The sequence below is a fragment of the Mesoplodon bidens genome (genome assembly GCF_964165515.1).
Source record: "Mesoplodon bidens genome assembly, chromosome: 17".
Lineage (NCBI taxonomy): Eukaryota > Metazoa > Chordata > Mammalia > Artiodactyla > Ziphiidae > Mesoplodon > Mesoplodon bidens.
This window is the reverse complement of record NC_138174.1, coordinates 76,242,519-76,257,284: the sequence shown is the minus strand read 5'-3', so window position 1 is coordinate 76,257,284 and position 14,766 is coordinate 76,242,519.

Below are 14,766 nucleotides of genomic sequence, written 5' to 3'. Positions count from 1 at the left end.
GGCATAAAAAGATGTCAGAGCACATCAGGCACATCTGTAGGAGCAGGAGCTGAGTGTGTGCTGTACCGTGGGAAGGAAGAGGGTTTGGGGGGAAGTTGGTTAAGATGAGGTGGGTGCATAGGGCTCACTCTGGCTGCTGATGCCCCTGGAGGCCAACCCCATTCCCCTCTCAGCTTTTAGATACCGCCTCTCCTTCACTTCATCCCATGCAAGGATGGCAGCGGGAGGATGGGGAGAGGCAGGTCAAAGGGCACAGACTTTTGGTATAAGATGAATAAGGTCTGAGCGTCTAATGTAACACAGTTGATAACACTGTGTTATAATGAAATTTGTTAAGGGAGTTGAACTTAAATGTTCTCACCAAAAAAAAAAAAAAAAAAGGATAAATATGTGAGGTGATGCATGATAATAAACTAGGTGGGGGAATCCTTCCACAGTTTACAGGTATATCAAATCACCATGATGAACACTTAAAATATATTTTAATTTTATATGTCAATTATTCCCCCATAAAACTGACAAAAAGATGGCAGTGGACAGCAGGAATGTTAGCTCCCTTCTCTGTGCCAGTGGAAAAATAAAAAGTCACTAACACATTTTGATGTTTCTTCACTCCTTATTCATTACTTATTCATGTTCTTCCCTGAATATTAATCCTTGAACAGAGTCAGACAATCTTAATTCCGGATATGAGTTACGCCACCAAGAATTCTTGTCAAGGCCAAGCAAGACTTTCATCATGGAGCATTTTGGGGAAACAACAAATCTCTTCACTAGAGTTTCTGATACTTTATTTGACAGGAAATGCTCAATTTGAACTTGAGGAATGAGCATAAAGCTCACTAAATTAGAACTTAAAATCCACAATCACTGGTAAATCCAAGGGCTGAAGCCATGAAGTCACTGACCAGTGCGTTCCATAATCTGCCACTCACACTGATGGAGCCCCACAGACCCCTGTCTCTTTCTTTTCTCTTTTTCTTCTGTTGTTGTAAAATATATATAACATAAGATTTGCCATTTTAACCATTTGTAAGTGTACAGACCAGTGGCTTTGTACAATTAATGACTTTCCCACTGTTGTGAGAGTATCACCATATCTATTTCCCAAACTCTTCCATCACCCCAAAAAGAAACTTGGTACTCAGTAAGTAATAACCCCCATTCTCCCTGCCCTATACTCCCATCTCCTTTTTAGCTTTCGGTTTGGGCAAGCCAGCATAGGTTTTCCTTTTTTGCATATCTAGATGTGACCACATATTCAACCAAGAAATATATGCTCCTTGTTTTTTTGGACACCAAAGCACATTCATTGTACATGTAGGTCTTATACAATAAATGAATTCATGAAAATTATCTATCTAGAGTCATTTAAATCAAATAATGTTATAAATTATCTGGTAAAAATGGAGTGGGGTGAGAGATGGGCATGATATAGGAGATATTTCATAGTTTAAAGATACTGTATGTAATTTGCAAATTTAGATTTTACATCTTGGATTTTCCTAAAGCAAAATTCATACATATCATCCCCAAACTTTTACATCTAGGAAAAATCATCATCATTTTCCTTGGGTAGAGAAACACTTTATTTTAAAACCAATAAGTATATTTGACAAATTTCAGCTCAGTTAAATATACTGCCACCTTAAATTCTTTCTACTTCAGTAGATTTCCTCAAGTTCTGCCGGCACTTTCATGATAGCTCCACACTATTCAAGACTGATTTATTCTGGGTAGGAGAAAATTCCTGCCTGAGCCCTCCACAAATATTAGAAATTTGAGAGGATAAATAAATGTCAATAAAAAAAATAAATGTTTCTGGAATGGTACTAGCTGTTATCAAAACAATAACAGCAGTGATAAATGTTTTAGAGACTGAGCACCAGGGATTTTTAAGACATTCATTACATGCCAATCTCTGTAAGCGACGTGGAATAAATGCAAACGTCCTTAAAAGCAAATAAATACGTTTAAAAGTATAATTTCTCTTAGCCTGTGTACTGATTTTTCAAAATATTTCTGGCAAAATACAATTCCGTATCAACATGTATGTATTCCATCCGACTTCAGAAGGAAAAGGGATACCGGTGCTCTTTATCACTGGGAAGATACCAGGGTGGCCATAATCCCGAAACGACTCCAAGGTGACAACAGTGGGGTCCCCGAGGCCCAGAAATGGCCGAGATGCCAGGAGCAGAGAGTGTGCTTCCAGAGTATAATCCGACTCATACAGTGTTCTTTGCAAAAGGCTGTGAGGTCTTGGCCTAATAAGCATAATCTCATTACACTGCAAATAAAAGTTTCCTATTTATCTCCAGATTTCAAATGAATCTAATAAGGCTTATGATACAGTCACCCAATACCCTAATCATATTTCTGCCTATCTAAAAGCAATCAGTAATTGTGTTACAGCAGACCGTGCTGACAATACCTCTGACACAGAAAGGAGAATGAGAGCCCAGCTGTACTAATTAAATTAAATGCTAGGCTGATGGAATACATTTGCCGAAGCCGGGAGAGTATGGGTGCAGAATTAATAAGCATTACGGCTTAGAGCGGGAGATGATATCATAATGGAGACGAGGGTTTGATGTTGAGAGCCTCATTCAGATTCAATGCACCATAATGCACGGGTCTGACAGCTGCTTAGAGAGGTGCAGGCCTTGAACAAATTGCACAGGAACTTCCTCGCTTTTAGGTTCCTCGCTGGGCACACAACGTCTCGCATCACCCCTGCAGCCTGCAAACCGCCCGCCCGGGCAGGCCTGCGGGGAGGCGGCCACAGCCAGCCTCCCTCTCCTGGCCCAGCTCTCCCTCTCTCCCCGGCCCTGCGACTCTCCTGTCCATCCGTCTACACCCGCTTTGGATCACAGTACTGGTCTTTCCGCGACACAACGGGCGGGCAAGGGATGGTTTTAGGATGAGGTTTTCCTACGAGGCATCTCCCCGGTCCTCCTGGGAAAACCCGGGGCTCCCAGCGAGCGAGGCACGAATGGGTCACCCGGTCGTGTGGCTGGGCTACGGGAGCTCGGGGCCGGGGGCTGCGCACGATCGGGGACCGCCCCTCGGCTGAGCCGGGGCCGCCCGTGCCAGCGCAGCACAATCTCCTGCTCATAAATGAGCTGCGCTATCTCGCCGGCTGCGGTGCCGAGGCTGCCGTGCCAGCTGGCCGGCCAGGACTCATTATCATGAGAATTTTGACAGGATATTAAATTTACTAATCCTGAACTTTCCGGACTGACCCTAACTGGGAGCAGACAATGCTGATGTCTGCTGGGAAAACACTCTCTCTCTGTTCTTTCTTCCTTTTGCCTTTCCTCCTAGGGTCCCTCGTGTGTCCCCGGCCACCCCCACTACCCACCACGATACCCAGTCTCCCTCAACTGCCACCAACACGCAGGCTGCTCGTCCCTTGTGACGCGCACACGCTCTCCTGAAGGTGATCCGAGGAGGGCACCACGGGCCTCCCTCCACGGCTTGTGTCTGGAAATACCAACTATACGGGGCCCGTGGGGCCTGAACAGATTGCCTGGAACCCTAGGTAACTGATGGGATTGTAGGAGGATGTGGTGGGGTGTCCACGATTTCATACCGTTCCACGTCACGCAGGTGACTTTGACACACACGGACCGACCAGTGTGCTGGACGCGGATTACACTCCATCCTGCATGGAGGTACGCTCACACATGAAGGCGCGCATGCACACGTGTGCACACACACGCGCACACACGCTCCCTTGTCCCGATGTCAGTCTGCACTGCCTGAGTCACCTGTAATTCACCTGAAATCCACCCAGGAATACTCAGCTCCACCCTGATGCCATCTGTTAAAATATCGGAAGGACCAGCACACATTCATTTTGTCTGGAGTTCCCTGCCTCTCGATCTGCACACCCTCACCGCCCCACTCTTGCAATCGGGCACCGCACATATGTTGTGATAGCAACTGTTACTTTTTGTTTATTCCATCTATAAATAAACTACATCAGAGCCTAGGAATATTTTTAGAAAGTTTCGGGTATGGCAGCAGAATCCGGCATCTCACCCATTCATAAGCTCTCTGTGCTCCAGAAAAACAAAACGCACCACAGACTTCCACTGACATGTGATCTCTAAATAATTCAGCACTAAAATCTGGTCAGCTCTCCCACCTCCCCGAAAACCTCCTGCACACACAGAGCCAATTAAGTTGCTGAAAACAGCAGATCTCCACTGATACTCTACAGATAAAGCTGACCATTAAATCGCAATTTAACATCCCAGGCAGCAGGAGTTGCTGACAGCCTCTAAAGCTTGTAATCTCATTTAACCCCCTCCTGTCAGGAGCAGGCCCACCCCGTTAGCATAACGCTGCCAAATTAGACCTGACAGGGCAACACGAGAAAGAAAAACCTCTTTAGCTTAAAAGTCAGGCCACAGTGGGCAACCCTGACCTTCAGCGTCCCCTCTCACCCACACGGTTCTCCAGGGACCCCGGAGACATTTACGCTGAGAGAGGAGGGGAGAGGAGGACAGGGGGATGGAGCGAGGGCCCGGCCACAAGGCACTTGGATTTCCCTGGGGGCAAATTACAGAGAATTTTCCGAGACAATGGAAGGAAATTTCACCTGGGCTTTTTCAAGTCTTTCTTTGGTAATAAAAGATGAACCCCGATGGTTCTGGTCAAACGCCTCTGGCTCAATATTTCCCTTTGCCTGCGGTGGCCTCTGACTTCGCAGCCAGGGGACGCCTCTGTTGGAACACAGAGTTCCCACCCCAGGCCCGAGACACCGTGCATTTTCAATGAGGTCATCTTAGCTGGTGGCTGGAGGCTTCAAAGCGTCCCCCGTGACTGGCATTTACTGGCTCTGTTTTCATAAGGAATCTGGCCGCCTCTGACGCCCCTGAGAACAAGCTCTCTGGACTCTGTCTTTTCCACCAATTCCCGTTATTTTGTTGGCGGGGGGGGGGCAAAAGGGGGCGTGGTGTCTGTAGGGTCCCAGCACAGACACTGGAAGGTGACCTTTACACACTCACGGCAATTTTCCCAAGTCAAGCCAGAGCTGCTTTTAAACACCTACACCACAGTTTCTGCCTCACAATCACAAGCCCAGATTTTTAACCAAACGCCCCCGAGGCACGCTCCACTTCAAGGTAAATTTGTGTCTTTAAAAAAAATCAGTTGTTAATTTAAAAGAGCTTCCTTCCCCAGGATAAAGTAAATTTTTTGTGTGTTTCTCCTCCTGCAAAAATAAAAATGTTCCAGGCCAAAAGTCAGGGGGACGTCTTCCAAAGCTGGCATTCATGTCTCCAGTGCATCTTGGCACCTTGAAAAGACCCAAACCACTCCCACACTCAAAAGTCCTATCCTTTATTCTTCCCATACTTGCATTTCAAAAATAGCTTGGGACTGCACGGACCCCAAACTGCTAAAAGTCAAGGTAGAGTTCAAGAGAGAGAGAGAGAGAAACAGAGACAGAGAGAGAGAGAGAGAGAGAGAGAGGAAGCTTCTGCCACACCTGTCCCTCACTGCCCCTCTTCAGGAAGCAGTTCAGCAAACGTATGAAAAAAATCAAGCCTTCCAGAAAGAAGAGGAAAGCCAAGATGCTTGCAAGAGGAAAGCTTCTGGACCTCCCAGAGAGGTCAGCTGGCCAGCTGCTCCAGTTGGCGGAGCCCCCAGCCTGCCCCTCTCTCCTGTGACTCACCTGTTCCCGCTCCCAGGGGCCACCCAGCAGGAAGGAGCTCTCAGCAGCTCTGGAACTGCAGACTCTCTGCCGACCCGTTACCTGCTGCAGGGGCGGGCTCCGGGGTGCTGCTGGCCAGCCCAAACCCTCCAGCCCCCCAGCTGTTTGCCCACTAAAGTTAGTTGAAATGGCTCACAGAAGCAACCTCAGTGTTTATTTCCACTTCCCGGGGCTGCACTGGAGTGAAGTCCTGCCTGCCCGAGCCTTTCTGCAATGGAGTGGTTTATTTAATTTGTCAGTATAATGGGAGCGGCTGACTGAGAGACAGAGAATGCAGTGTGGTATAAAAGAAACAAAGGCTAAAAGTACCACTATTTTGATTCCCTTTTTAAAATTACTTCCAAAGTGTGGTATCTATTGTGAAGAATAATGCTGAACAAAGCACAGTGTCTTGGCAATATTCACAGGGCTTATTCACGCACAGCCAGTTCTGTCTGTACATTCAGAGGTAGAATACACTTATAAATGATGTATTGGAAGGACTATAGCTTCTATTGTGTCCCCAGTGTAAACAAAAAGGCAGACGGGAGCTGAATGGCATCTGGGCAGCCAGGCCACGCTGGATGCTACCATCCCCCCGTTCTGGGAGGGAAAACTGAAATCAGCAAAACCCACTGGAGTCCATGTGATGAAGGCTCAGCCCAGGAGCACCCCACCTTCTCCCCTTCATCCACCACCCCCGATTTGGGCGCGGAGGGACCTCCAGAAGGTTCGCTCGGGCAGCACTGGCCGGGGATGTGCCCCGCCACCTACACTCCCAGGTGACCTTTCTGACCATTTCCAGAATCTTCCTCTTGGAGGACACTGGTCTCCCCCATTGAGAACAGTTTCCATAAGTTCCAGCAAAGTCAGCGACGTCCTCCCCGTGCCCTGCGCGGGGGTCTGGCGGGGCTTCTGTGGCGGGCGGGCTGCTCTACGTTCTGTGTGCTGGCGGGCAGGGCTGTTCTGTTTCATCTTCGTGCTTGGCAGCTAAGTATTGCTTTAGTAAAGTGACTCCACTACCTCTGTGAAAAAAGGGGCTGCTGATTATAAACTAAACGCCTACGTCCCCTGCCAACTGGAGGAAAAAGCACCTTTGAATGTTAAGTTTTCTTCCGGTAAGATATTTTTCCCACTCACGCCAACGGGGAAAGACGATTCAGTGCTTTAGCTGTGGTTCTTATCCGGGTACAGGGGTGGGTGTAGGGGTAGCTGCCCTGGAACCCCGCAGCCAGGCCCCCTATGCTCGACCCTGGGCTATGTCTCTGTCTGTCACCCCTCTCCAGATGTCCCCTTTCAGGAGGGGGCCACACACCTCAGAACCGGGCTGTGTCGGCAAAGAAGGATGCTTTTTGGCACTGTAAGTTGCTGCTTTTCTGCACAGAATGGCTGCTGTGGCCCCGGGTGGAGACGCACAGCCGACACGGCCTTGCGTGTGCCACGGGCACAGGAGCGGATAGCGGTCATGACGAGCTGGGATGCGCGCCGGGCCTGTGGGGTCCTGGAGGGGCCCCCAACCTCGCGGCGCACAAATGGAGGAGGCCCACTCTTGGGGGTTGGGGGCTCCCACGGCCACGTGGGCGGCGCCGAGTGGGGGGCATGGAGGCCGTGTGGGCCCCGCCGCCCCGGGCCATCCCCTCCCAGTTTACTCGGTGTCCGGCTCCACACTTGACTTTCCATCCCGATTCAGAGACCTACTTCCTCTTACCTCAGGCTGAAAAACACAGATCACACCTCTAGCTGGTTTTCAATCTGTTTCGAAATAGACATTCTTTTTCTTTAAATTTAAGGCTGGAGGTTTGTGCCTCTGACCACCTTCACCCATGTCACCCCACTGCACTCACCACCGATCTGCTCTCTGCTTCTCTGAGCTCAGGCTTCTCAGATTCCACAGGTGAGATCAATCATACAGAATTTGTCTTTGTCTGGCTTACTTTACTCGGCATAGTGTCCTCAAGGCCCATTCATGTTGCTGCAAATGGTAGGATTTCCTTCCTTTAGATCACTGGAGATATCCCTCTCTCGCTCTGTGTGTACCTGTATTTGTATCTATATCTATATCTAGAGTGGAATATTATTATAGAGTGGAATATATATAATATCTACTATTTATAGTGGAATATATAGCAGAATATATATTATAGATATATACTACTATATATAAAAATTATATAATATGTAATATATATAGTAAATATATGTATTAAATAATATATGCTATATATAGTAGAACATAGGTAGTGGAATATATATTATATATATTATATGTAGTGAAATATATAGAATATTATGCATAGTGGAATATATAAAGTAGATATATATTATATATAATACATGATATTATATATAGTGGAATATATATAGTGAGATATATGTAATATATATTATTATATAGAGTGAATATATATAATATATAATATTTAGTGGAATATATATATAGTAGAATATACACATTTCACATATTTTTGATCCATTCATCATTGACATTTAGGTTGTTTCTGTATCTTGGCTATTGTGAATAATGCTGCAATGAACATGGTGATACAGGTATTTTTCCAATGTCCTGTTTTCATTTCTTTTGGATAAACGCTCAGAAGTGGAGTTGCCAGATCACATGGTAATCCTATTTTTAATTGTTGAGGAACCTCCATACTGTGCTCCACAGTGGCTGCACCAATTTGCACTCCCACCTACAGGGCACAAGTGTTCCTTTTTCACCATGTCCTCACCAACACTTGTTATCTCTTGTCTTTTTGCTAATAGCCTCTCTTTCCGTGTCCACGGAAAGAGGGGTCCACTGGCCCTTTGCCTGTCCAGGGTGCCTCGGCCTCACTGCCAGCGTGTCCTCAGCTTGGGATGAGCCTTTGCGTCACATTCATGCTCCAGAAGCATCTCCCTTGGCAGAGCCAGGAAACCATGTGAATTCCAATAATGCCTGAAACACAGTGACCTGCTGCTGTGTTTTTGTGATTTGGATTTTGTAGTGAGGTATTTGTAAAGACCTCTTTTAAAAATATTTATTTCCCATGATATTTCATAGAAATAGTTTTATCAGTGCATTGATTCTAAAATCGGGATTCTCTGAATGACTTTGAAGTTAACATTTCGACAGATTCTGGAGAGTTCTATACTTACAAAGATCACAAAACTGAGATCTTGGTGAAGTAGTCTAAGCTCCTATTCAAGAAACAATGAAAAAGTCACGAAATGTGTTGACAACTGCAAGTAGACAGTAAAACACAATTGAAGTGGTGAGTCCTAGATTCCAGCCCAGCTGTGATGGGACCCTGTCCAGCGTCTCTGAGCCTCCATTTCTTTAACTTGGGAAATGGAGACAGTGAGAGTTGAAATAATGAACAGAGTGGTCGATGGGAAAAAATTTAGGCCAGTCTCTGTTGGGCCAGAGACTGAAAACGGTTCTCATGTGACCCCTGCCTGTGATGTCATGACAGGACATATGTTGCTAGTACTTCTCTGAAGTTGAAACACTTTCCGTTTTTATAAAAATGACCGCAGTGCTGTCTATGTGGCCAGAAAGACTTGTTGATGAAATCCATGCTGGTTTTATCGGGAACCCAGGGGGGCACTGGGGTCGTCCTGGCACTTCACGTTTTCATTTCTCAGTAGAGCAAACTGAGCCCAGAGCGTGTGGGTCTCGGAAGCTCGTAGAACAACAGAACCTGGTAGGAATATGAGAAATCAACTGGTCTAATGTTCCCATTTTACAGAGCAAAAATTGAGATGCAAAGAAATTTGGCTTTTTCAAGATTAGTTAGTTGACAGATTGGGATAAGGTCTCAGATCTGTTAAGCCACTCATGTATCAATACTTTAAAAAAATTAAAAAATTAAAGAAAATTGTGGTCCATGAAAAGCAGTAGTAAACGATATTAATATCATTACTTTTGGTGTATAGACACTCCAGTAAACATCCCCTGTTGTCTACAGGAGCTTTCCATTGTGTACACAAGATTCTCAGTCCTTCAGTGACTCAGTAATAAATGATGGAGTGAGCAGGGATTCAGAGACTCCACGGTTTGGGGAATGCTTCATCTTTGTGCATTCCTTGCTGTGCGATAATAAAGCCACGGGTACCACTGGGTAGGTGCTTGTGTTCCCGGTAACGTCAGGTCTCGAAGGACCACTGACGGCAGCACAAACGGGCGCCCTAATCTGTGGCAAGGAAAACAGGCTCAGCTTCTGGATGGCTCCTCACCCTTAGAAAGAGACTCATCCATTTCTTTCCTAAGCCACTGGAACATAACAGACTGCTGTGGGCCACAAAAATGCATAATTTCAAGTGTTCTGCTCAGTTGGCAAATGATAAGTGGTTCGGTCCAAGATTTAGTGGATGGCACATCAGCTGGGGGTTAGGAAGTGCGTTTAGATCACACCTCAGGTTTGGGGGACCCAATCTGGTCTCCCAATTCTCCAACTTTAAAATCGTCTTGATATCACTTATATGTGGAATCTAAAATATGATGCAAATGAACCTATTTATGAAACAGAAACAGAATCGTGGACACAGAGAACAGACTGGTGGTTGCCAAGGGGGAGGGGGTTGGGGGAGGGATGGAGTTGGAGGCTGGGGTGAGCAGATGAAAATTATTACATATAGGATGGATAAACAACAAGGTCTTGCTGTAGAGCACAGCGAACTATATTCAGTGTCCTGGGATAAATCATAAGGGAAAAGAAAGTGAAAAAATGTGTATGTATGTAAACTGAATCACTTTGCTGTACAGCAGAAATTAACACAACATCGTATATCCACTATACTTCAGTAAAAAAGAACTGTAGAAAAACTAAAATGGTCTTGCCAATTTATGTATATCTACTTCTATACCCTCAACTTCACGTGTTTCCTAAAGACATGAAAGTCCCCATCACACGTTTAATCAGTCGTGACCTTGGGGAGGGTAAATTAGAACTACGTACTCGTTTTAGGCTCTTAGGAAGAAAAGTGCTGTATAAATTCCAGGTAATTCTAGTCTACGGTGGAAGGGGCACCCCCGAGGCTGGCATGAGGTCGTTGCACACGACCCTCTTCTCCCGGTTAACCCGTTTAATCTTAGGTGTTTCACAGCCTCTTATTCGACTGCTTTACATTATAGTCCCATCTAAACAGAATGTTAGGAGTCTGACCGTTTCACTCCGAGTTTTCACCCATGACATTTAAGAACCTGCCTTTTTACAACACGTGCACAAGAGGTAGACTTTAGCTCTCATCCCTCCACTTGTGAAAGTCCCTTCAAGAGCTGACTGTATCGTGATGTAGTTCTTGAATTCCATTTTCCATTCTTGGGTGCTGGTACGTCCAGATTCTCAAACGATTGGTTCTGCTTCGCAAGGAAAAGTAACTAAATTCATATTATGATCAGAGGAGTGCCTGCTTTCCTGGATTGAATTTACAGCAAGCCCATTAAAAAAAAAAAACTCAGTTCTCCAGTCTTTAATTTTTTTCAGCTTTTCTTTCTCTTTTTCTTTTCTTTTTTTTTCATACGCTTTAGAATTCCTTGCAGTCTCCCTCCCTAACTGCACAATGTCAAAAGCTCTCTGTTCTGGCCCTCTCCCGGCCGCCCCAATTAATCACTTTATTACAGAGCTTGGCGATTTGCCCCCTCACGGCCCACAAGCATTTCCCCTGCTTCGCTGCTTGCTCCCATTCGCCATCTAGTCCTTCCCCTGGCAGCTCTCCGGTTCCTTCTTCGTTGTCGTGCAGCTCTGCGTTTCACGTTCATTTATTCTCTCAGCCTCCTTCAAGCCCACTGGCTCCTTCACTGACTCGGCAAATCCTGTCGCACGGCTGCTCGGGCCTTGCCTGCCCCGTGGGGACGGGGTCTTCTGCGTGCAGAGCAGGGGCTGTGCTGCGGGCACTTCCAGAGCCCTCACGGTGCCAGGCAGGGCGCTGGGTTCGGCTCCGTGGGCCTCTTCACGGAAGCCTCTGGAACTCCACGGAAAGCGGCTACTCGCCCATCTGATGCCGGAGGGGAGGCGGCTGAGCCCCGCTGAGCCCGAGGCGGTCATGGCCCGCACTGGCCCTTGGAGTGTTCTCCATCTGCTGACCAAGCCTGCGACCTTGACCGTGCCCTGCCCGCGACAGGTGGGAAGAACCACGGCTCCAAGGTGCCAGCAGGCCCGGCCCGGCCCATGGGGTCTGCTCCTCCCCTGTGACACGGGCAGCTCCGATCTCTTCGTGATGTCACCAGGGTCCCGAGCGGCCCCGGGGTGGGGGGGGGACGTCCCGGATGCCAGCTCTCCGGTCATCACTGCTGTCGCCCACGTCATCCCCAACACGGGGCCAGATCTACTCATAAGTAACAAACTGAGTTTCCACAGAACAGTTGGTAGGTAAAATGCTAATGAAGGTTTTTAGATGTAAAGCCATCCACTTGAACACGAAATAATTGATGTTTTATGATAATGTGTTTTTCCTAAAGGTCTATTTTAAAACTAACTTCCCACCTTATTATATAGCCAAGTAAGAAAATTTCTGATACCTCTTTATTTAATTGCCCTAAAACACGGGCTTCTTCTAAAATAACAGGTATCCTCTGAGTTGAGCAAATAAGTACTGAACATCGGCTGCTCCACGGGGGACTCGGTCCTGAAACAGAGGAAAAGCCCTGTGTATCGTTGATGGTAAGCTGTAAACACCGAAACACGAGGCGTTTGCCCATTGGAGTGCTTGAGGAAGCAAAGGCAGTCAGGAAAAGACACTTGCTCCCTTCCTTGGGCCCAACTGGGCGTTGAAGCCTTTCAAGGCTCACCGTCACGTGCTATTATTTCCAGTAAGGTGAAACTGGCACAAGGAGGTAAAGCGCCATGCCAGGAGGTGGTCCTAATATGCTCCCTTCCCCTCGTGGTACCCCCGGCCTGGCTCCATCCCTCAGGTAACTGGCCCTGTGCGCCCGGCCTCGGCAGAGCTGGGCAGGTGGCAGCTGAAACCTCCAGGGCAGAGCCACTGGCACCAAGTGGCCACTGAGACGTGAAATCCAGCTGAGTGTGCAGTGAGTGCAAAGCGCACATCAGATTTTGAAGATTTACTATGAAAAAAGAATGTGATTTTTAAAACTTTAATGAATAAACTTTATTTTCTGCAGCAGTTTTAGGCTCACAGCAAAACTGAAGAAAGGTCGAGATAGTTCACATACACCCCCTGTCCCTCCCCGCGGGGCCTCCTGCAGAATCAACAAACCCCACTGCAGCGGGGCACCTGTTACAACTGATGAACCCCGACGACACGTCAGGTTCGCTCTTGGTGTGAACATTCTACAGTTTGGGACAAAAGTGTAACGTCGCGTGGCCACCGTCAGTGTCTCGCACAGAAGAGTCTCACTGCCCTAAACCCTCTGCTCTGCCCGGTCATCCCGCCTGCTACCTAACTCCTGGCCACCACCCATCTTTCTACTGTCCCGGAGTTTTGCCTTTTCCAGGATGTCATATCGTTGGAATCATACAGTGTGTAGCCTTTTCAAGACTGGCTTTTTCCACTTAGTCATATGCGTTTAAGTTCCCTCCATGTCTTTCTGTGGCTTGAAAGCTCATTTCTTTTTGGTGCTGCATGAGCTTCCATTGTCTGGATGCACCAGCTTATTTACGCATCGTCTACTGAAGGGCATGTCGGTTGCTCCCAAGATTTGGTGACTATGAGTAAGTCTGCCAGAGACATCTGTGTGCTGGTTTCCCTGTGGCCATAAATTTTCAACTCATCTGAGTAAATACCAAAGAGCATGATTGTAGCATAGAAAAAGGGGTATTTTTAATATACTGGATTAAATAAAGTATATTATTAAAATTACTTTTCCTTATTTCTTCTTACTTTTAAGAAACGTGGTTACTAGAAACATTTAAACTCACACATGTGGCTCACGTTACATTTCTAGCTGACCGATGGCCTGGAGACCCCAGGGGGCTGTACGTGGGACAGGCTTGTTTCCAGGATGCGCCCCAAGCCTGTGGATACTGACTGAGTTTCTGGCTTTTGGGAGGTGTCTTGAGGTCCGTCATGCAGTCGGAGTGAAAGTGGCGGGCTAGGAGCTGTGCTTGGCTTTGCACCCGCAGTCCCTGCAGGAGGCTCGTCAGCAGCGCTGGGCACTGCGTCCTTGACTTGTGCCTGAGCGTCCAAGCTCACGTGTGAACCCCCAGCCCTGACCTGCTCTGCTGTCTGTCCACCCCCTTTGGTGGCTTCAGGCTTGGGGATACATCTCAGCTGGAAAAGCCGTGCCTGTGATACAGTTACCAGGAGCAGGACATGCAATTCTTTGGCAACGGAGAGCCGGAACTTAGAGGGGTATTTAGCTCACGGTGCTGCCTGGGGTGCGGTTCCCAGTGCAGGAGGCTGAGCTCCAAGTTCACAGCTGTTCCGAAGGCACCCGGGACCCATGGACCCAAAACTCAGCGGGAGTCTCTCGTCGTCGCCGCCACGCCGGGCTCCCCAGCTGGCTTGCTGGACGCCGGCGCCTGGGAACCTCACTTTGCTGGGGCAACGGGCATATTCAGACTCCCGACTTATTTTTTTCTGTGGGTGAAAGAGTGAGGTTAAAACTTTTAAAAGCCTTAGGAGAGCTTCCTGGTGAGAACTTGATCCAGGGAATCACACAGTGGTCGACACTCCCAATCAGGGAGTGCTGAGCCACGAACAATGAACAAAACCCAGACGGACGCAGCCAAGGACCCTGAGCCAAGCGGGACCAGCGAGAGGAGAGCTCGCGGGGCCCCGGGAAGTGTGCAGTCCCAGGCCCGCCCTGGCTCTGTTGCAGCAGATGAGGCCGGTCTGGATCCTGCTGGCGGTCCAATGCGGATCGTTGTCTGAAGTTGCAGGAACCCACGTGCAGAAGTGTGAACAGACACAAAGAAGGCAGCTACTCTGCAGCAAAGTGACAAAGTGGGAACACAGGGTGTCATGGTCTTCACTGAGGCCTGAGGGACACGAGGGGATTCGGCCGGCCCTTTGGCACTAGAAGGCCACTAAGATCTGGGGACACCCTGAGCTGAGAGCGCGTGTTTCCGGAGGGGCAAGCAGGGCAGGATGCAGACCACCCGTGAGTGCGCGTGAGCCCA